This window comes from Rhinoderma darwinii (assembly GCF_050947455.1).
Source record: "Rhinoderma darwinii isolate aRhiDar2 chromosome 2 unlocalized genomic scaffold, aRhiDar2.hap1 SUPER_2_unloc_7, whole genome shotgun sequence".
NCBI classification, from domain to species: Eukaryota; Metazoa; Chordata; class Amphibia; order Anura; family Rhinodermatidae; genus Rhinoderma; species Rhinoderma darwinii.
Window position 1 is genome coordinate 71,762 of NW_027461731.1, and position 18,912 is coordinate 90,673.

The 18,912-nt window shown below is 47.4% G+C and overlaps 15 non-coding genes across 15 annotated transcripts; all 15 read left to right on the top strand.

Moving 5' to 3' along the window:
• The first annotated feature begins 194 nt into the window (after window positions 1-194).
• Window positions 195-385, top strand: LOC142682145 (U2 spliceosomal RNA). Its single transcript, XR_012853927.1, has one exon. It is a non-coding gene; the product is annotated as a U2 spliceosomal RNA (small nuclear RNA).
• Window positions 386-1,510: 1,125 nt separating this feature from the next.
• Window positions 1,511-1,701, top strand: LOC142682148 (U2 spliceosomal RNA). Its single transcript, XR_012853929.1, has one exon. It is a non-coding gene; the product is annotated as a U2 spliceosomal RNA (small nuclear RNA).
• A 1,128-nt stretch (window positions 1,702-2,829) lies between these two features.
• On the top strand, window positions 2,830-3,020 carry LOC142682149 (U2 spliceosomal RNA). The gene has a single exon (XR_012853930.1). It is a non-coding gene; the product is annotated as a U2 spliceosomal RNA (small nuclear RNA).
• Window positions 3,021-4,152: 1,132 nt separating this feature from the next.
• Window positions 4,153-4,343, top strand: LOC142682150 (U2 spliceosomal RNA). The gene has a single exon (XR_012853931.1). It is a non-coding gene; the product is annotated as a U2 spliceosomal RNA (small nuclear RNA).
• A 1,127-nt stretch (window positions 4,344-5,470) lies between these two features.
• LOC142681996 (U2 spliceosomal RNA) lies at window positions 5,471-5,661 on the top strand. Its single transcript, XR_012853812.1, has one exon. It is a non-coding gene; the product is annotated as a U2 spliceosomal RNA (small nuclear RNA).
• A 1,121-nt stretch (window positions 5,662-6,782) lies between these two features.
• On the top strand, window positions 6,783-6,973 carry LOC142682151 (U2 spliceosomal RNA). The gene has a single exon (XR_012853932.1). It is a non-coding gene; the product is annotated as a U2 spliceosomal RNA (small nuclear RNA).
• A 1,124-nt stretch (window positions 6,974-8,097) lies between these two features.
• LOC142682152 (U2 spliceosomal RNA) lies at window positions 8,098-8,288 on the top strand. The gene has a single exon (XR_012853933.1). It is a non-coding gene; the product is annotated as a U2 spliceosomal RNA (small nuclear RNA).
• Window positions 8,289-9,416: 1,128 nt separating this feature from the next.
• LOC142682153 (U2 spliceosomal RNA) lies at window positions 9,417-9,607 on the top strand. Its single transcript, XR_012853934.1, has one exon. It is a non-coding gene; the product is annotated as a U2 spliceosomal RNA (small nuclear RNA).
• A 1,124-nt stretch (window positions 9,608-10,731) lies between these two features.
• On the top strand, window positions 10,732-10,922 carry LOC142682154 (U2 spliceosomal RNA). The gene has a single exon (XR_012853935.1). It is a non-coding gene; the product is annotated as a U2 spliceosomal RNA (small nuclear RNA).
• Window positions 10,923-12,050: 1,128 nt separating this feature from the next.
• On the top strand, window positions 12,051-12,241 carry LOC142682155 (U2 spliceosomal RNA). The gene has a single exon (XR_012853936.1). It is a non-coding gene; the product is annotated as a U2 spliceosomal RNA (small nuclear RNA).
• Window positions 12,242-13,362: 1,121 nt separating this feature from the next.
• LOC142682035 (U2 spliceosomal RNA) lies at window positions 13,363-13,553 on the top strand. Its single transcript, XR_012853848.1, has one exon. It is a non-coding gene; the product is annotated as a U2 spliceosomal RNA (small nuclear RNA).
• A 1,121-nt stretch (window positions 13,554-14,674) lies between these two features.
• LOC142682156 (U2 spliceosomal RNA) lies at window positions 14,675-14,865 on the top strand. Its single transcript, XR_012853937.1, has one exon. It is a non-coding gene; the product is annotated as a U2 spliceosomal RNA (small nuclear RNA).
• Window positions 14,866-15,990: 1,125 nt separating this feature from the next.
• LOC142682158 (U2 spliceosomal RNA) lies at window positions 15,991-16,181 on the top strand. Its single transcript, XR_012853938.1, has one exon. It is a non-coding gene; the product is annotated as a U2 spliceosomal RNA (small nuclear RNA).
• A 1,116-nt stretch (window positions 16,182-17,297) lies between these two features.
• Window positions 17,298-17,488, top strand: LOC142682004 (U2 spliceosomal RNA). The gene has a single exon (XR_012853819.1). It is a non-coding gene; the product is annotated as a U2 spliceosomal RNA (small nuclear RNA).
• Window positions 17,489-18,621: 1,133 nt separating this feature from the next.
• Window positions 18,622-18,812, top strand: LOC142682160 (U2 spliceosomal RNA). The gene has a single exon (XR_012853940.1). It is a non-coding gene; the product is annotated as a U2 spliceosomal RNA (small nuclear RNA).
• Window positions 18,813-18,912: the final 100 nt, after the last annotated feature.

The following is an 18,912-nucleotide window of genomic DNA, read 5'->3' on the forward strand; positions in this document are numbered from 1 at the left end:
GTGTGAAAGGAGAAGGGGTGGCAGTGGGCATGCACTTACTGCTGCTGCTGCTGCTGCTGCTGCTGCTGCCAGTGTTTGCACGGCAGGAGGGCATTTGGGCGTTGCCAGGATGGCGTTTTTATGTCGATTCCTCCTCTTTCAGCACTGCATTGTGGTGCAAGCAAAAGAAGCAAAACGTGCGGCACGTTCGGGTTATCGCTTCTCGGCCTTTTGGCTAAGATCAAGTGTAGTATCTGTTCTTATCAGTTTAATATCTGATACGTCCCCTATCTGGGGACCATATATTAAATGGATTTTTAGAACAGGGAGATGGAAATAGAGCTTGCTCTGTCCACTCCACGCATTGACCTGGTATTGCAGTATTTCCAGGACCGGTGCACCCTTTCCTTATGTGTTTACTAAAATCAGATTCCAAAAGTGCTTTTTGTGTTTGCCATTGTTTTTGTCTTTCGGATGGGATCTCCCCTTTTAATCCCATTATTTCAACACCTGTTGGACAATGCATTTGTACAGTCATGTGTGATAATGAGCTAATTTATTAAATGCAATTAATTAATACATTGCCACCTCTTGTTTTGTGTCGTCTGTGTTTCTGTGTTTCCGGCATTTCACATTGGAACAGCTCATTCACCTTCCTTGTCTTCTCTCCGCCCTCCCTCCTAGGTAGGTTAAAGAGCTGCACCTGAGCCAGCCACTGATTGATGCAGCACCATAGTCAAATAGTGGAGTGGAGTAGGGGAACAGCAAACAGCCATTAAAGCAGCCAGCCCGCCCGCCCGCCCGCCCGTCACAATGGACCTGCCTGTGTACACTAGATGGATGTGATGGAATGTACTGTGGTCCCTACATTTCAAGAAGAAGTAAGAATTGCAGTTGCAACAAACCCTTGCTTGCCTACAAAGAGAGCAGCAATTTGGATTTGTTACTATGTTACCTGGAAGAATAACAAACTGTGCAAGGATGGAGGTTGTAGGAGCAAGGAGAACAAGTTGTCTGTAAAGTTGGTGGATGCCTATTTTCCATTTTGCAGTCCCTTGTCTCCCTCTTGTGGCCTCCTGGAGGCAACTAGCTGTGCAAAAAAAAGACAGCCTGGGGGCCGGCTGTTGCAGTGTTGCCCTCTCAGGCAACACTGAGTGACTGACTGAGCCGCACCGTCTTATATAAAGTTCAGACGGAACTTTGCACGTGTCATAGTGGAGACCTCAGGAGCCAGAGCCAGCTTTCTGACATCATAATGGGGCCTCAGAGATAAAAGCCTGGGCCCAGGCAGTGTTGGTCAGTGCTGCTCAGCAGGCAGCACTGGACTGGATTAAAGCTGATACAAGGTGTGAAAGGAGAAGGGGTGGCAGTGGGCATGCACTTACTGCTGCTGCTGCTGCTGCTGCCAGTGTTTTCACGGCAGGAGGGCATTTGGGCGTTGCCAGGAAGGCGTTTTTATGTCGATTCCTCCTCTTTCAGCACTGCATTGTGGTGCAAGCAAAAGAAGCAAAACGCGAGGCACATTCGGGTTATCGCTTCTCGGCCTTTTGGCTAAGATCAAGTGTAGTATCTGTTCTTATCAGTTTAATATCTGATACGTCCCCTATCTGGGGACCATATATTAAATGGATTTTTAGAACAGGGAGATGGAAATAGAGCTTGCTCTGTCCACTCCACGCATTGACCTGGTATTGCAGTATTTCCAGGACCGGTGCACCCTTTCCTTATGTGTTTACTAAAATCAGATTCCAAAAGTGCTTTTTGTGTTTGCCATTGTTTTTGTCTTTCGGATGGGATCTCCCCTTTTAATCCCATTATTTCAACACCTGTTGGACAATGCATTTGTACAGTCATGTGTGATAATGAGCTAATTTATTAAATGCAATTAATTAATACATTGCCACCTCTTGTTTTGTGTCGTCTGTGTTTCTGTGTTTCCGGCATTTCACATTGGAACAGCTCATTCACCTTCCTTGTCTTCTCTCCGCCCTCCCTCCTAGGTAGGTTAAAGAGCTGCACCTGAGCCAGCCACTGATTGATGCAGCACCATAGTCAAATAGTGGAGTGGAGTAGGGGAACAGCAAACAGCCATTAAAGCAGCCAGCCCGCCCGCCCGCCCGCCCGTCACAATGGACCTGCCTGTGTACACTAGATGGATGTGATGGAATGTACTGTGGTCCCTACATTTCAAGAAGAAGTAAGAATTGCAGTTGCAACAAACCCTTGCTTGCCTACAAAGAGAGCAGCAATTTGGATTTGTTACTATGTTACCTGGAAGAATAACAAACTGTGCAAGGATGGAGGTTGTAGGAGCAAGGAGAACAAGTTGTCTGTAAAGTTGGTGGATGCCTATTTTCCATTTTGCAGTCCCTTGTCTCCCTCTTGTGGCCTCCTGGAGGCAACTAGCTGTGCAAAAAAAAGACAGCCTGGGGGCCGGCTGTTGCAGTGTTGCCCTCTCAGGCAACACTGAGTGACTGACTGAGCCGCACCGTCTTATATAAAGTTCAGACGGAACTTTGCACGTGTCATAGTGGAGACCTCAGGAGCCAGAGCCAGCTTTCTGACATCATAATGGGGCCTCAGAGATAAAAGCCTGGGCCCAGGCAGTGTTGGTCAGTGCTGCTCAGCAGGTAGCACTGGACTGGATTAAAGCTGATACAAGGTGTGAAAGGAGAAAGGGTGGCAGTGGGCATGCACTTACTGCTGCTGCTGCTGCTGCTGCTGCCAGTGTTTGCACGGCAGGAGGGCATTTGGGCGTTGCCAGGAAGGAGTTTTTTTGTCGCTTCCTCCTCTTTCAGCACTGCATTGTGGTGCAAGCAAAAGAAGCAAAACGCGCGGCACGTTCGGGTTATCGCTTCTCGGCCTTTTGGCTAAGATCAAGTGTAGTATCTGTTCTTATCAGTTTAATATCTGATACGTCCCCTATCTGGGGACCATATATTAAATGGATTTTTAGAACAGGGAGATGGAAATAGAGCTTGCTCTGTCCACTCCACGCATTGACCTGGTATTGCAGTATTTCCAGGACCGGTGCACCCTTTCCTTATGTGTTTACTAAAATCAGATTCCAAAAGTGCTTTTTGTGTTTGCCATTGTTTTTGTCTTTCGGATGGGATCTCCCCTTTTAATCCCATTATTTCAACACCTGTTGGACAATGCATTTGTACAGTCATGTGTGATAATGAGCTAATTTATTAAATGCAATTAATTAATACATTGCCACCTCTTGTTTTGTGTCGTCTGTGTTTCTGTGTTTCCGGCATTTCACATTGGAACAGCTCATTCACCTTCCTTGTCTTCTCTCCGCCCTCCCTCCTAGGTAGGTTAAAGAGCTGCACCTGAGCCAGCCACTGATTGATGCAGCACCATAGTCAAATAGTGGAGTGGAGTAGGGGAACAGCAAACAGCCATTAAAGCAGCCAGCCCGCCCGCCCGCCCGCCCGCCCGTCACAATGGACCTACCTGTGTACACTAGATGGATGTGATGGAATGTACTGTGGTCCCTACATTTCAAGAAGAAGTAAGAATTGCAGTTGCAACAAACCCTTGCTTGCCTACAAAGAGAGCAGCAATTTGGATTTGTTACTATGTTACCTGGAAGAATAACAAACTGTGCAAGGATGGAGGTTGTAGGAGCAAGGAGAACAAGTTGTCTGTAAAGTTGGTGGATGCCTATTTTCCATTTTGCAGTCCCTTGTCTCCCTCTTGTGGCCTCCTGGAGGCAACTAGCTGTGCAAAAAAAAGACAGCCTGGGGGCCGGCTGTTGCAGTGTTGCCCTCTCAGGCAACACTGAGTGACTGACTGAGCCGCACCGTCTTATATAAAGTTCAGACGGAACTTTGCACGTGTCATAGTGGAGACCTCAGGAGCCAGAGCCAGCTTTCTGACATCATAATGGGGCCTCAGAGATAAAAGCCTGGGCCCAGGCAGTGTTGGTCAGTGCTGCTCAGCAGGCAGCACTGGACTGGATTAAAGCTGATACAAGGTGTGAAAGGAGAAGGGGTGGCAGTGGGCATGCACTTACTGCTGCTGCTGCTGCTGCTGCTGCCAGTGTTTGCACGGCAGGAGGGCATTTGGGCGTTGCCAGGAACACGTTTTTATGTCGATTCCTCCTCTTTCAGCACTGCATTGTGGTGCAAGCAAAAGAAGCAAAACGCGCGGCACGTTCGGGTTATCGCTTCTCGGCCTTTTGGCTAAGATCAAGTGTAGTATCTGTTCTTATCAGTTTAATATCTGATACGTCCCCTATCTGGGGACCATATATTAAATGGATTTTTAGAACAGGGAGATGGAAATAGAGCTTGCTCTGTCCACTCCACGCATTGACCTGGTATTGCAGTATTTCCAGGACCGGTGCACCCTTTCCTTATGTGTTTACTAAAATCAGATTCCAAAAGTGCTTTTTGTGTTTGCCATTGTTTTTGTCTTTCGGATGGGATCTCCCCTTTTAATCCCATTATTTCAACACCTGTTGGACAATGCATTTGTACAGTCATGTGTGATAATGACCTAATTTATTAAATGCAATTAATTAATACATTGCCACCTCTTGTTTTGTGTCGTCTGTGTTTCTGTGTTTCCGGCATTTCACATTGGAACAGCTCATTCACCTTCCTTGTCTTCTCTCCGCCCTCCCTCCTAGGTAGGTTAAAGAGCTGCACCTGAGCCAGCCACTGATTGATGCAGCACCATAGTCAAATAGTGGAGTGGAGTAGGGGAACAGCAAACAGACATTAAAGCAGCCAGCCCGCCCGCCCGCCCGTCACAATGGACCTACCTGTGTACACTAGATGGATGTGATGGAATGTACTGTGGTCCCTACATTTCAAGAAGAAGTAAGAATTGCAGTTGCAACAAACCCTTGCTTGCCTACAAAGAGAGCAGCAATTTGGATTTGTTACTATGTTACCTGGAAGAATAACAAACTGTGCAAGGATGGAGGTTGTAGGAGCAAGGAGAACAAGTTGTCTGTAAAGTTGGTGGATGCCTATTTTCCATTTTGCAGTCCCTTGTCTCCCTCTTGTGGCCTCCTGGAGGCAACTAGCTGTGCAAAAAAAAGACAGCCTGGGGGCCGGCTGTTGCAGTGTTGCCCTCTCAGGCAACACAGAGTGACTGACTGAGCCGCACCGTCTTATATAAAGTTCAGACGGAACTTTGCACGTGTCATAGTGGAGACCTCAGGAGCCAGAGCCAGCTTTCTGACATCATAATGGGGCCTCAGAGATAAAAGCCTGGGTCCAGGCAGTGTTGGTCAGTGCTGCTCAGCAGGCAGCACTGGACTGGATTAAAGCTGATACAAGGTGTGAAAGGAGAAGGGGTGGCAGTGGGCATGCACTTACTGCTGCTGCTGCTGCTGCTGCTGCTGCCAGTGTTTGCACGGCAGGAGGGCATTTGGGCGTTGCCAGGAAGGCGTTTTTATGTCGATTCCTCCTCTTTCAGCACTGCATTGTGGTGCAAGCAAAAGAAGCAAAACGCGCGGCACGTTCGGGTTATCGCTTCTCGGCCTTTTGGCTAAGATCAAGTGTAGTATCTGTTCTTATCAGTTTAATATCTGATACGTCCCCTATCTGGGGACCATATATTAAATGTATTTTTAGAACAGGGAGATGGAAATAGAGCTTGCTCTGTCCACTCCACGCATTGACCTGGTATTGCAGTATTTCCAGGACCGGTGCACCCTTTCCTTATGTGTTTACTAAAATCAGATTCCAAAAGTGCTTTTTGTGTTTGCCATTGTTTTTGTCTTTCGGATGGGATCTCCCCTTTTAATCCCATTATTTGAACACCTGTTGGACAATGCATTTGTACAGTCATGTGTGATAATGAGCTAATTTATTAAATGCAATTAATTAATACATTGCCACCTCTTGTTTTGTGTCGTCTGTGTTTCTGTGTTTCCGGCATTTCACATTGGAACAGCTCATTCACCTTCCTTGTCTTCTCTCCGCCCTCCCTCCTAGGTAGGTTAAAGAGCTGCACCTGAGCCAGCCACTGATTGATGCAGCACCATAGTCAAATAGTGGAGTGGAGTAGGGGAACAGCAAACAGCCATTAAAGCAGCCAGCCCGCCCGCCCGCCCGTCACAATGGACCTACCTGTGTACACTAGATGGATGTGATGGAATGTACTGTGGTCCCTACATTTCAAGAAGAAGTAAGAATTGCAGTTGCAACAAACCCTTGCTTGCCTACAAAGAGAGCAGCAATTTGGATTTGTTACTATGTTACCTGGAAGAATAACAAACTGTGCAAGGATGGAGGTTGTAGGAGCAAGGAGAACAAGTTGTCTGTAAAGTTGGTGGATGCCTATTTTCCATTTTGCAGTCCCTTGTCTCCCTCTTGTGGCCTCCTGGAGGCAACTAGCTGTGCAAAAAAAAGACAGCCTGGGGGCCGGCTGTTGCAGTGTTGCCCTCTCAGGCAACACTGAGTGACTGACTGAGCCGCACCGTCTTATATAAAGTTCAGACGGAACTTTGCACGTGTCATAGTGGAGACCTCAGGAGCCAGAGCCAGCTTTCTGACATCATAATGGGGCCTCAGAGATAAAAGCCTGGGCCCAGGCAGTGTTGGTCAGTGCTGCTCAGCAGGCAGCACTGGACAGGATTAAAGCTGATACAAGGTGTGAAAGGAGAAGGGGTGGCAGTGGGCATGCACTTACTGCTGCTGCTGCTGCTGCTGCCAGTGTTTTCACGGCAGGAGGGCATTTGGGCGTTGCCAGGAAGGCGTTTTTATGTCGATTCCTCCTCTTTCAGCACTGCATTGTGGTGCAAGCAAAAGAAGCAAAACGCGAGGCACATTCGGGTTATCGCTTCTCGGCCTTTTGGCTAAGATCAAGTGTAGTATCTGTTCTTATCAGTTTAATATCTGATACGTCCCCTATCTGGGGACCATATATTAAATGGATTTTTAGAACAGGGAGATGGAAATAGAGCTTGCTCTGTCCACTCCACGCATTGACCTGGTATTGCAGTATTTCCAGGACCGGTGCACCCTTTCCTTATGTGTTTACTAAAATCAGATTCCAAAAGTGCTTTTTGTGTTTGCCATTGTTTTTGTCTTTCGGATGGGATCTCCCCTTTTAATCCCATTATTTCAACACCTGTTGGACAATGCATTTGTACAGTCATGTGTGATAATGAGCTAATTTATTAAATGCAATTAATTAATACATTGCCACCTCTTGTTTTGTGTCGTCTGTGTTTCTGTGTTTCCGGCATTTCACATTGGAACAGCTCATTCACCTTCCTTGTCTTCTCTCCGCCCTCCCTCCTAGGTAGGTTAAAGAGCTGCACCTGAGCCAGCCACTGATTGATGCAGCACCATAGTCAAATAGTGGAGTGGAGTAGGGGAACAGCAAACAGCCATTAAAGCAGCCAGCCCGCCCGCCCGCCCGTCACAATGGACCTACCTGTGTACACTAGATGGATGTGATGGAATGTACTGTGGTCCCTACATTTCAAGAAGAAGTAAGAATTGCAGTTGCAACAAACCCTTGCTTGCCTACAAAGAGAGCAGCAATTTGGATTTGTTACTATGTTACCTGGAAGAATAACAAACTGTGCAAGGATGGAGGTTGTAGGAGCAAGGAGAACAAGTTGTCTGTAAAGTTGGTGGATGCCTATTTTCCATTTTGCAGTCCCTTGTCTCCCTCTTGTGGCCTCCTGGAGGCAACTAGCTGTGCAAAAAAAAGACAGCCTGGGGGCCGGCTGTTGCAGTGTTGCCCTCTCAGGCAACACTGAGTGACTGACTGAGCCGCACCGTCTTATATAAAGTTCAGACGGAACTTTGCACGTGTCATAGTGGAGACCTCAGGAGCCAGAGCCAGCTTTCTGACATCATAATGGGGCCTCAGAGATAAAAGCCTGGGCCCAGGCAGTGTTGGTCAGTGCTGCTCAGCAGGCAGCACTGGACTGGATTAAAGCTGATACAAGGTGTGAAAGGAGAAAGGGTGGCAGTGGGCATGCACTTACTGCTGCTGCTGCTGCTGCTGCTGCCAGTGTTTGCACGGCAGGAGGGCATTTGGGCGTTGCCAGGAAGGAGTTTTTTTGTCGCTTCCTCCTCTTTCAGCACTGCATTGTGGTGCAAGCAAAAGAAGCAAAACGCGCGGCACGTTCGGGTTATCGCTTCTCGGCCTTTTGGCTAAGATCAAGTGTAGTATCTGTTCTTATCAGTTTAATATCTGATACGTCCCCTATCTGGGGACCATATATTAAATGGATTTTTAGAACAGGGAGATGGAAATAGAGCTTGCTCTGTCCACTCCACGCATTGACCTGGTATTGCAGTATTTCCAGGACCGGTGCACCCTTTCCTTATGTGTTTACTAAAATCAGATTCCAAAAGTGCTTTTTGTGTTTGCCATTGTTTTTGTCTTTCAGATGGGATCTCCCCTTTTAATCCCATTATTTCAACACCTGTTGGACAATGCATTTGTACAGTCATGTGTGATAATGAGCTAATTTATTAAATGCAATTAATTAATACATTGCCACCTCTTGTTTTGTGTCGTCTGTGTTTCTGTGTTTCCGGCATTTCACATTGGAACAGCTCATTCACCTTCCTTGTCTTCTCTCCGCCCTCCCTCCTAGGTAGGTTAAAGAGCTGCACCTGAGCCAGCCACTGATTGATGCAGCACCATAGTCAAATAGTGGAGTGGAGTAGGGGAACAGCAAACAGCCATTAAAGCAGCCAGCCCGCCCGCCCGCCCGCCCGTCACAATGGACCTACCTGTGTACACTAGATGGATGTGATGGAATGTACTGTGGTCCCTACATTTCAAGAAGAAGTAAGAATTGCAGTTGCAACAAACCCTTGCTTGCCTACAAAGAGAGCAGCAATTTGGATTTGTTACTATGTTACCTGGAAGAATAACAAACTGTGCAAGGATGGAGGTTGTAGGAGCAAGGAGAACAAGTTGTCTGTAAAGTTGGTGGATGCCTATTTTCCATTTTGCAGTCCCTTGTCTCCCTCTTGTGGCCTCCTGGAGGCAACTAGCTGTGCAAAAAAAAGACAGCCTGGGGGCCGGCTGTTGCAGTGTTGCCCTCTCAGGCAACACTGAGTGACTGACTGAGCCGCACCGTCTTATATAAAGTTCAGACGGAACTTTGCACGTGTCATAGTGGAGACCTCAGGAGCCAGAGCCAGCTTTCTGACATCATAATGGGGCCTCAGAGATAAAAGCCTGGGCCCAGGCAGTGTTGGTCAGTGCTGCTCAGCAGGCAGCACTGGACTGGATTAAAGCTGATACAAGGTGTGAAAGGAGAAGGGGTGGCAGTGGGCATGCACTTACTGCTGCTGCTGCTGCTGCTGCTGCCAGTGTTTGCACGGCAGGAGGGCATTTGGGCGTTGCCAGGAAGGCGTTTTTATGTCGATTCCTCCTCTTTCAGCACTGCATTGTGGTGCAAGCAAAAGAAGCAAAACGCGAGGCACATTCGGGTTATCGCTTCTCGGCCTTTTGGCTAAGATCAAGTGTAGTATCTGTTCTTATCAGTTTAATATCTGATACGTCCCCTATCTGGGGACCATATATTAAATGGATTTTTAGAACAGGGAGATGGAAATAGAGCTTGCTCTGTCCACTCCACGCATTGACCTGGTATTGCAGTATTTCCAGGACCGGTGCACCCTTTCCTTATGTGTTTACTAAAATCAGATTCCAAAAGTGCTTTTTGTGTTTGCCATTGTTTTTGTCTTTCGGATGGGATCTCCCCTTTTAATCCCATTATTTCAACACCTGTTGGACAATGCATTTGTACAGTCATGTGTGATAATGAGCTAATTTATTAAATGCAATTAATTAATACATTGCCACCTCTTGTTTTGTGTCGTCTGTGTTTCTGTGTTTCCGGCATTTCACATTGGAACAGCTCATTCACCTTCCTTGTCTTCTCTCCGCCCTCCCTCCTAGGTAGGTTAAAGAGCTGCACCTGAGCCAGCCACTGATTGATGCAGCACCATAGTCAAATAGTGGAGTGGAGTAGGGGAACAGCAAACAGCCATTAAAGCAGCCAGCCCGCCCGCCCGCCCGTCACAATGGACCTACCTGTGTACACTAGATGGATTTGATGGAATGTACTGTGGTCCCTACATTTCAAGAAGAAGTAAGAATTGCAGTTGCAACAAACCCTTGCTTGCCTACAAAGAGAGCAGCAATTTGGATTTGTTACTATGTTACCTGGAAGAATAACAAACTGTGCAAGGATGGAGGTTGTAGGAGCAAGGAGAACAAGTTGTCTGTAAAGTTGGTGGATGCCTATTTTCCATTTTGCAGTCCCTTGTCTCCCTCTTGTGGCCTCCTGGAGGCAACTAGCTGTGCAAAAAAAAGACAGCCTGGGGGCCGGCTGTTGCAGTGTTGCCCTCTCAGGCAACACTGAGTGACTGACTGAGCCGCACCGTCTTATATAAAGTTCAGACGGAACTTTGCACGTGTCATAGTGGAGACCTCAGGAGCCAGAGCCAGCTTTCTGACATCATAATGGGGCCTCAGAGATAAAAGCCTGGGCCCAGGCAGTGTTGGTCAGTGCTGCTCAGCAGGCAGCACTGGACTGGATTAAAGCTGATACAAGGTGTGAAAGGAGAAAGGGTGGCAGTGGGCATGCACTTACTGCTGCTGCTGCTGCTGCTGCTGCCAGTGTTTGCACGGCAGGAGGGCATTTGGGCGTTGCCAGGAAGGAGTTTTTTTGTCGCTTCCTCCTCTTTCAGCACTGCATTGTGGTGCAAGCAAAAGAAGCAAAACGCGCGGCACGTTCGGGTTATCGCTTCTCGGCCTTTTGGCTAAGATCAAGTGTAGTATCTGTTCTTATCAGTTTAATATCTGATACGTCCCCTATCTGGGGACCATATATTAAATGGATTTTTAGAACAGGGAGATGGAAATAGAGCTTGCTCTGTCCACTCCACGCATTGACCTGGTATTGCAGTATTTCCAGGACCGGTGCACCCTTTCCTTATGTGTTTACTAAAATCAGATTCCAAAAGTGCTTTTTGTGTTTGCCATTGTTTTTGTCTTTCAGATGGGATCTCCCCTTTTAATCCCATTATTTCAACACCTGTTGGACAATGCATTTGTACAGTCATGTGTGATAATGAGCTAATTTATTAAATGCAATTAATTAATACATTGCCACCTCTTGTTTTGTGTCGTCTGTGTTTCTGTGTTTCCGGCATTTCACATTGGAACAGCTCATTCACCTTCCTTGTCTTCTCTCCGCCCTCCCTCCTAGGTAGGTTAAAGAGCTGCACCTGAGCCAGCCACTGATTGATGCAGCACCATAGTCAAATAGTGGAGTGGAGTAGGGGAACAGCAAACAGCCATTAAAGCAGCCAGCCCGCCCGCCCGCCCGCCCGTCACAATGGACCTACCTGTGTACACTAGATGGATGTGATGGAATGTACTGTGGTCCCTACATTTCAAGAAGAAGTAAGAATTGCAGTTGCAACAAACCCTTGCTTGCCTACAAAGAGAGCAGCAATTTGGATTTGTTACTATGTTACCTGGAAGAATAACAAACTGTGCAAGGATGGAGGTTGTAGGAGCAAGGAGAACAAGTTGTCTGTAAAGTTGGTGGATGCCTATTTTCCATTTTGCAGTCCCTTGTCTCCCTCTTGTGGCCTCCTGGAGGCAACTAGCTGTGCAAAAAAAAGACAGCCTGGGGGCCGGCTGTTGCAGTGTTGCCCTCTCAGGCAACACTGAGTGACTGACTGAGCCGCACCGTCTTATATAAAGTTCAGACGGAACTTTGCACGTGTCATAGTGGAGACCTCAGGAGCCAGAGCCAGCTTTCTGACATCATAATGGGGCCTCAGAGATAAAAGCCTGGGCCCAGGCAGTGTTGGTCAGTGCTGCTCAGCAGGCAGCACTGGACTGGATTAAAGCTGATACAAGGTGTGAAAGGAGAAGGGGTGGCAGTGGGCATGCACTTACTGCTGCTGCTGCTGCTGCTGCTGCCAGTGTTTGCACGGCAGGAGGGCATTTGGGCGTTGCCAGGAACACGTTTTTATGTCGATTCCTCCTCTTTCAGCACTGCATTGTGGTGCAAGCAAAAGAAGCAAAACGCGCGGCACGTTCGGGTTATCGCTTCTCGGCCTTTTGGCTAAGATCAAGTGTAGTATCTGTTCTTATCAGTTTAATATCTGATACGTCCCCTATCTGGGGACCATATATTAAATGGATTTTTAGAACAGGGAGATGGAAATAGAGCTTGCTCTGTCCACTCCACGCATTGACCTGGTATTGCAGTATTTCCAGGACCGGTGCACCCTTTCCTTATGTGTTTACTAAAATCAGATTCCAAAAGTGCTTTTTGTGTTTGCCATTGTTTTTGTCTTTCGGATGGGATCTCCCCTTTTAATCCCATTATTTCAACACCTGTTGGACAATGCATTTGTACAGTCATGTGTGATAATGACCTAATTTATTAAATGCAATTAATTAATACATTGCCACCTCTTGTTTTGTGTCGTCTGTGTTTCTGTGTTTCCGGCATTTCACATTGGAACAGCTCATTCACCTTCCTTGTCTTCTCTCCGCCCTCCCTCCTAGGTAGGTTAAAGAGCTGCACCTGAGCCAGCCACTGATTGATGCAGCACCATAGTCAAATAGTGGAGTGGAGTAGGGGAACAGCAAACAGCCATTAAAGCAGCCAGCCCGCCCGCCCGCCCGTCACAATGGACCTACCTGTGTACACTAGATGGATGTGATGGAATGTACTGTGGTCCCTACATTTCAAGAAGAAGTAAGAATTGCAGTTGCAACAAACCCTTGCTTGCCTACAAAGAGAGCAGCAATTTGGATTTGTTACTATGTTACCTGGAAGAATAACAAACTGTGCAAGGATGGAGGTTGTAGGAGCAAGGAGAACAAGTTGTCTGTAAAGTTGGTGGATGCCTATTTTCCATTTTGCAGTCCCTTGTCTCCCTCTTGTGGCCTCCTGGAGGCAACTAGCTGTGCAAAAAAAAGACAGCCTGGGGGCCGGCTGTTGCAGTGTTGCCCTCTCAGGCAACACTGAGTGACTGACTGAGCCGCACCGTCTTATATAAAGTTCAGACGGAACTTTGCACGTGTCATAGTGGAGACCTCAGGAGCCAGAGCCAGCTTTCTGACATCATAATGGGGCCTCAGAGATAAAAGCCTGGGTCCAGGCAGTGTTGGTCAGTGCTGCTCAGCAGGCAGCACTGGACTGGATTAAAGCTGATACAAGGTGTGAAAGGAGAAGGGGTGGCAGTGGGCATGCACTTACTGCTGCTGCTGCTGCTGCTGCCAGTGTTTGCACGGCAGGAGGGCATTTGGGCGTTGCCAGGAAGGCGTTTTTATGTCGATTCCTCCTCTTTCAGCACTGCATTGTGGTGCAAGCAAAAGAAGCAAAACGCGCGGCACGTTCGGGTTATCGCTTCTCGGCCTTTTGGCTAAGATCAAGTGTAGTATCTGTTCTTATCAGTTTAATATCTGATACGTCCCCTATCTGGGGACCATATATTAAATGTATTTTTAGAACAGGGAGATGGAAATAGAGCTTGCTCTGTCCACTCCACGCATTGACCTGGTATTGCAGTATTTCCAGCACCGGTGCACCCTTTCCTTATGTGTTTACTAAAATCAGATTCCAAAAGTGCTTTTTGTGTTTGCCATTGTTTTTGTCTTTCGGATGGGATCTCCCCTTTTAATCCCATTATTTGAACACCTGTTGGACAATGCATTTGTACAGTCATGTGTGATAATGAGCTAATTTATTAAATGCAATTAATTAATACATTGCCACCTATTGTTTTGTGTCGTCTGTGTTTCTGTGTTTCCGGCATTTCACATTGGAACAGCTCATTCACCTTCCTTGTCTTCTCTCCGCCCTCCCTCCTAGGTAGGTTAAAGAGCTGCACCTGAGCCAGCCACTGATTGATGCAGCACCATAGTCAAATAGTGGAGTGGAGTAGGGGAACAGCAAACAGCCATTAAAGCAGCCAGCCCGCCCGCCCGCCCGTCACAATGGACCTACCTGTGTACACTAGATGGATGTGATGGAATGTACTGTGGTCCCTACATTTCAAGAAGAAGTAAGAATTGCAGTTGCAACAAACCCTTGCTTGCCTACAAAGAGAGCAGCAATTTGGATTTGTTACTATGTTACCTGGAAGAATAACAAACTGTGCAAGGATGGAGGTTGTAGGAGCAAGGAGAACAAGTTGTCTGTAAAGTTGGTGGATGCCTATTTTCCATTTTGCAGTCCCTTGTCTCCCTCTTGTGGCCTCCTGGAGGCAACTAGCTGTGCAAAAAAAAGACAGCCTGGGGGCCGGCTGTTGCAGTGTTGCCCTCTCAGGCAACACTGAGTGACTGACTGAGCCGCACCGTCTTATATAAAGTTCAGACGGAACTTTGCACGTGTCATAGTGGAGACCTCAGGAGCCAGAGCCAGCTTTCTGACATCATAATGGGGCCTCAGAGATAAAAGCCTGGGCCCAGGCAGTGTTGGTCAGTGCTGCTCAGCAGGCAGCACTGGACTGGATTAAAGCTGATACAAGGTGTGAAAGGAGAAGGGGTGGCAGTGGGCATGCACTTACTGCTGCTGCTGCTGCTGCTGCCAGTGTTTGCACGGCAGGAGGGCATTTGGGCGTTGCCAGGAAGGCGTTTTTATGTCGATTCCTCCTCTTTCAGCACTGCATTGTGGTGCAAGCAAAAGAAGCAAAACGCGCGGCACGTTCGGGTTATCGCTTCTCGGCCTTTTGGCTAAGATCAAGTGTAGTATCTGTTCTTATCAGTTTAATATCTGATACGTCCCCTATCTGGGGACCATATATTAAATGGATTTTTAGAACAGGGAGATGGAAATAGAGCTTGCTCTGTCCACTCCACGCATTGACCTGGTATTGCAGTATTTCCAGGACCGGTGCACCCTTTCCTTATGTGTTTACTAAAATCAGATTCCAAAAGTGCTTTTTGTGTTTACCATTGTTTTTGTCTTTCGGATGGGATCTCCCCTTTTAATCCCATTATTTCAACACCTGTTGGACAATGCATTTGTACAGTCATGTGTGATAATGAGCTAATTTATTAAATGCAATTAATTAATACATTGCCACCTCTTGTTTTGTGTCGTCTGTGTTTCTGTGTTTCCGGCATTTCACATTGGAACAGCTCATTCACCTTCCTTGTCTTCTCTCCGCCCTCCCTCCTAGGTAGGTTAAAGAGCTGCACCTGAGCCAGCCACTGATTGATGCAGCACCATAGTCAAATAGTGGAGTGGAGTAGGGGAACAGCAAACAGCCATTAAAGCAGCCAGCCCGCCCGCCCGCCCGCCCGTCACAATGGACCTACCTGTGTACACTAGATGGATGTGATGGAATGTACTGTGGTCCCTACATTTCAAGAAGAAGTAAGAATTGCAGTTGCAACAAACCCTTGCTTGCCTACAAAGAGAGCAGCAATTTGGATTTGTTACTATGTTACCTGGAAGAATAACAAACTGTGCAAGGATGGAGGTTGTAGGAGCAAGGAGAACAAGTTGTCTGTAAAGTTGGTGGATGCCTATTTTCCATTTTGCAGTCCCTTGTCTCCCTCTTGTGGCCTCCTGGAGGCAACTAGCTGTGCAAAAAAAAGACAGCCTGGGGGCCGGCTGTTGCAGTGTTGCCCTCTCAGGCAACACTGAGTGACTGACTGAGCCGCACCGTCTTATATAAAGTTCAGACGGAACTTTGCACGTGTCATAGTGGAGACCTCAGGAGCCAGAGCCAGCTTTCTGACATCATAATGGGGCCTCAGAGATAAAAGCCTGGGCCCAGGCAGTGTTGGTCAGTGCTGCTCAGCAGGCAGCACTGGACTGGATTAAAGCTGATACAAGGTGTGAAAGGAGAAGGGGTGGCAGTGGGCATGCACTTACTGCTGCTGCTGCTGCTGCTGCCAGTGTTTGCACGGCAGGAGGGCATTTGGGCGTTGCGAGGAAGGCGTTTTTATGTCGATTCCTCCTCTTTCAGCACTGCATTGTGGTGCAAGCAAAAGAAGCAAAACGCGCGGCACGTTCGGGTTATCGCTTCTCGGCCTTTTGGCTAAGATCAAGTGTAGTATCTGTTCTTATCAGTTTAATATCTGATACGTCCCCTATCTGGGGACCATATATTAAATGGATTTTTAGAACAGGGAGATGGAAATAGAGCTTGCTCTGTCCACTCCACGCATTGACCTGGTATTGCAGTATTTCCAGGACCGGTGCACCCTTTCCTTATGTGTTTACTAAAATCAGATTCCAAAAGTGCTTTTTGTGTTTGCCATTGTTTTTGTCTTTCGGATGGGATCTCCCCTTTTAATCCCATTATTTCAACACCTGTTGGACAATGCATTTGTACAGTCATGTGTGATAATGAGCTAATTTATTAAATGCAATTAATTAATACATTGCCTCCTCTTGTTTTGTGTCGTCTTTGTTTCTGTGTTTCCGGCATTTCACATTGGAACAGCTCATTCACCTTCCTTGTCTTCTCTCCGCCCTCCCTCCTAGGTGGGTTAAAGAGCTGCACCTGAGCCAGCCACTGATTGATGCAGCACCATAGTCAAATAGTGGAGTGGAGTAGGGGAAGAGCAAACAGCCATTAAAGCAGCCAGCCCGCCCGCCCGCCCGCCCGTCACAATGGACCTACCTGTGTACACTAGATGGATGTGATGGAATGTACTTTGGTCCCTACATTTCAAGAAGAAGTAAGAATTGCAGTTGCAACAAACCCTTGCTTGCCTACAAAGAGAGCAGCAATTTGGATTTGTTACTATGTTACCTGGAAGAATAACAAACTGTGCAAGGATGGAGGTTGTAGGAGCAAGGAGAACAAGTTGTCTGTAAAGTTGGTGGATGCCTATTTTCCATTTTGCAGTCCCTTGTCTCCCTCTTGTGGCCTCCTGGAGGCAACTAGCTGTGCAAAAAAAAGACAGCCTGGGGGCCGGCTGTTGCAGTGTTGCCCTCTCAGGCAACACTGAGTGACTGACTGAGCCGCACCGTCTTATATAAAGTTCAGACTGAACTTTGCACGTGTCATAGTGGAGACCTCAGGAGCCAGAGCCAGCTTTCTGACATCATAATGGGGCCTCAGAGATAAAAGCCTGGGCCCAAGCAGTGTTGGTCAGTGCTGCTCAGCAGGCAGCACTGGACTGGATTAAAGCTGATACAAGGTGTGAAAGGAGAAGGGGTGGCAGTGGGCATGCACTTACTGCTGCTGCTGCCAGTGTTTGCACGGCAGGAGGGCATTTGGGCGTTGCCAGGAAGGCGTTTTTATGTCGATTCCTCCTCTTTCAGCACTGCATTGTGGTGCAAGCAAAAGAAGCAAAACGCGTGGCACGTTCGGGTTATCGCTTCTCGGCCTTTTGGCTAAGATCAAGTGTAGTATCTGTTCTTATCAGTTTAATATCTGATACGTCCCCTAACTGGGGACCATATATTAAATGGATTTTTAGAACAGGGAGATGGAAATAGAGCTTGCTCTGTCCACTCCACGCATTGACCTGGTATTGCAGTATTTCCAGGACCGGTGCACCCTTTCCTTATGTGTTTACTAAAATCAGATTCCAACAGTGCTTTTTCTGTTTGCCATTGTTTTTGTCTTTCGGATGGGATCTCCCCTTTTAATCCCATTATTTCAACACCTGTTGGACAATGCATTTGTACAGTCATGTGTGATAATGAGCTAATTTATTAAATGCAATTAATTAATACATTGCCACCTCTTGTTTTGTGTCGTCTGTGTTTCTGTGTTTCCGGCATTTCACATTGGAACAGCTCATTCACCTTCCTTGTCTTCTCTCCGCCCTCCCTCCTAGGTAGGTTAAAGAGCTGCACCTGAGCCAGCCACTGAATGATGCAGCACCATAGTCAAATAGTGGAGTGGAGTAGGGGAACAGCAAACAGCCATTAAAGCAGCCAGCCCGCCCGCCCGCCTGTCACAATGGACCTACCTGTGTACACTAGATGGATGTGATGGAATGTACTGTGGTCCCTACATTTCAAGAAGAAGTAAGAATTGCAGTTGCAACAAACCCTTGCTTGCCTACAAAGAGAGCAGCAATTTGGATTTGTTACTATGTTACCTGGAAGAATAACAAACTGTGCAAGGATGGAGGTTGTAGGAGCAAGGAGAACAAGTTGTCTGTAAAGTTGGTGGATGCCTATTTTCCATTTTGCAGTCCCTTGTCTCCCTCTTGTGGCCTCCTGGAGGCAACTAGCTGTGCAAAAAAAAGACAGCCTGGGGGCCGGCTGTTGCAGTGTTGCCCTCTCAGGCAACACTGAGTGACTGACTGAGCCGCACCGTCTTATATAAAGTTCAGACGGAACTTTGCACGTGTCATAGTGGAGACCTCAGGAGCCAGAGCCAGCTTTCTGACATCATAATGGGGCCTCAGAGATAAAAGCCTGGGCCCAGGCAGTGTTGGTCAGTGCTGCTCAGCAGGCAGCACTGGACTGGATTAAAGCTGATACAAGGTGTGAAAGGAGAAGGGGTGGCAGTGGGCATGCACTTACTGCTGCTGCTGCTGCTGCTGCTGCTGCTGCTGCCAGTGTTTGCACGGCAGGAGGGCATTTGGGCGTTGCCAGGAAGGCGTTTTTATGTCGATTCCTCCTCTTTCAGCACTGCATTGTGGTGCAAGCAAAAGAAGCAAAACGCGCGGCACGTTCGGGTTATCGCTTCTCGGCCTTTTGGCTAAGATCAAGTGTAGTATCTGTTCTTATCAGTTTAATATCTGATACGTCCCCTATCTGGGGACCATATATTAAATGGATTTTTAGAACAGGGAGATGGAAATAGAGCTTGCTCTGTCCACTCCACGCATTGACCTGGTATTGCAGTATTTCCAGGACCGGTGCACCCTTTCCTTATGTGTTTACTAAAATCAGATTCCAAAAGTGCTTTTTGTGTTTGCCATTGTTTTTGTCTTTCGGATGGGATCTCCCCTTTTAATCCCATTATTTCA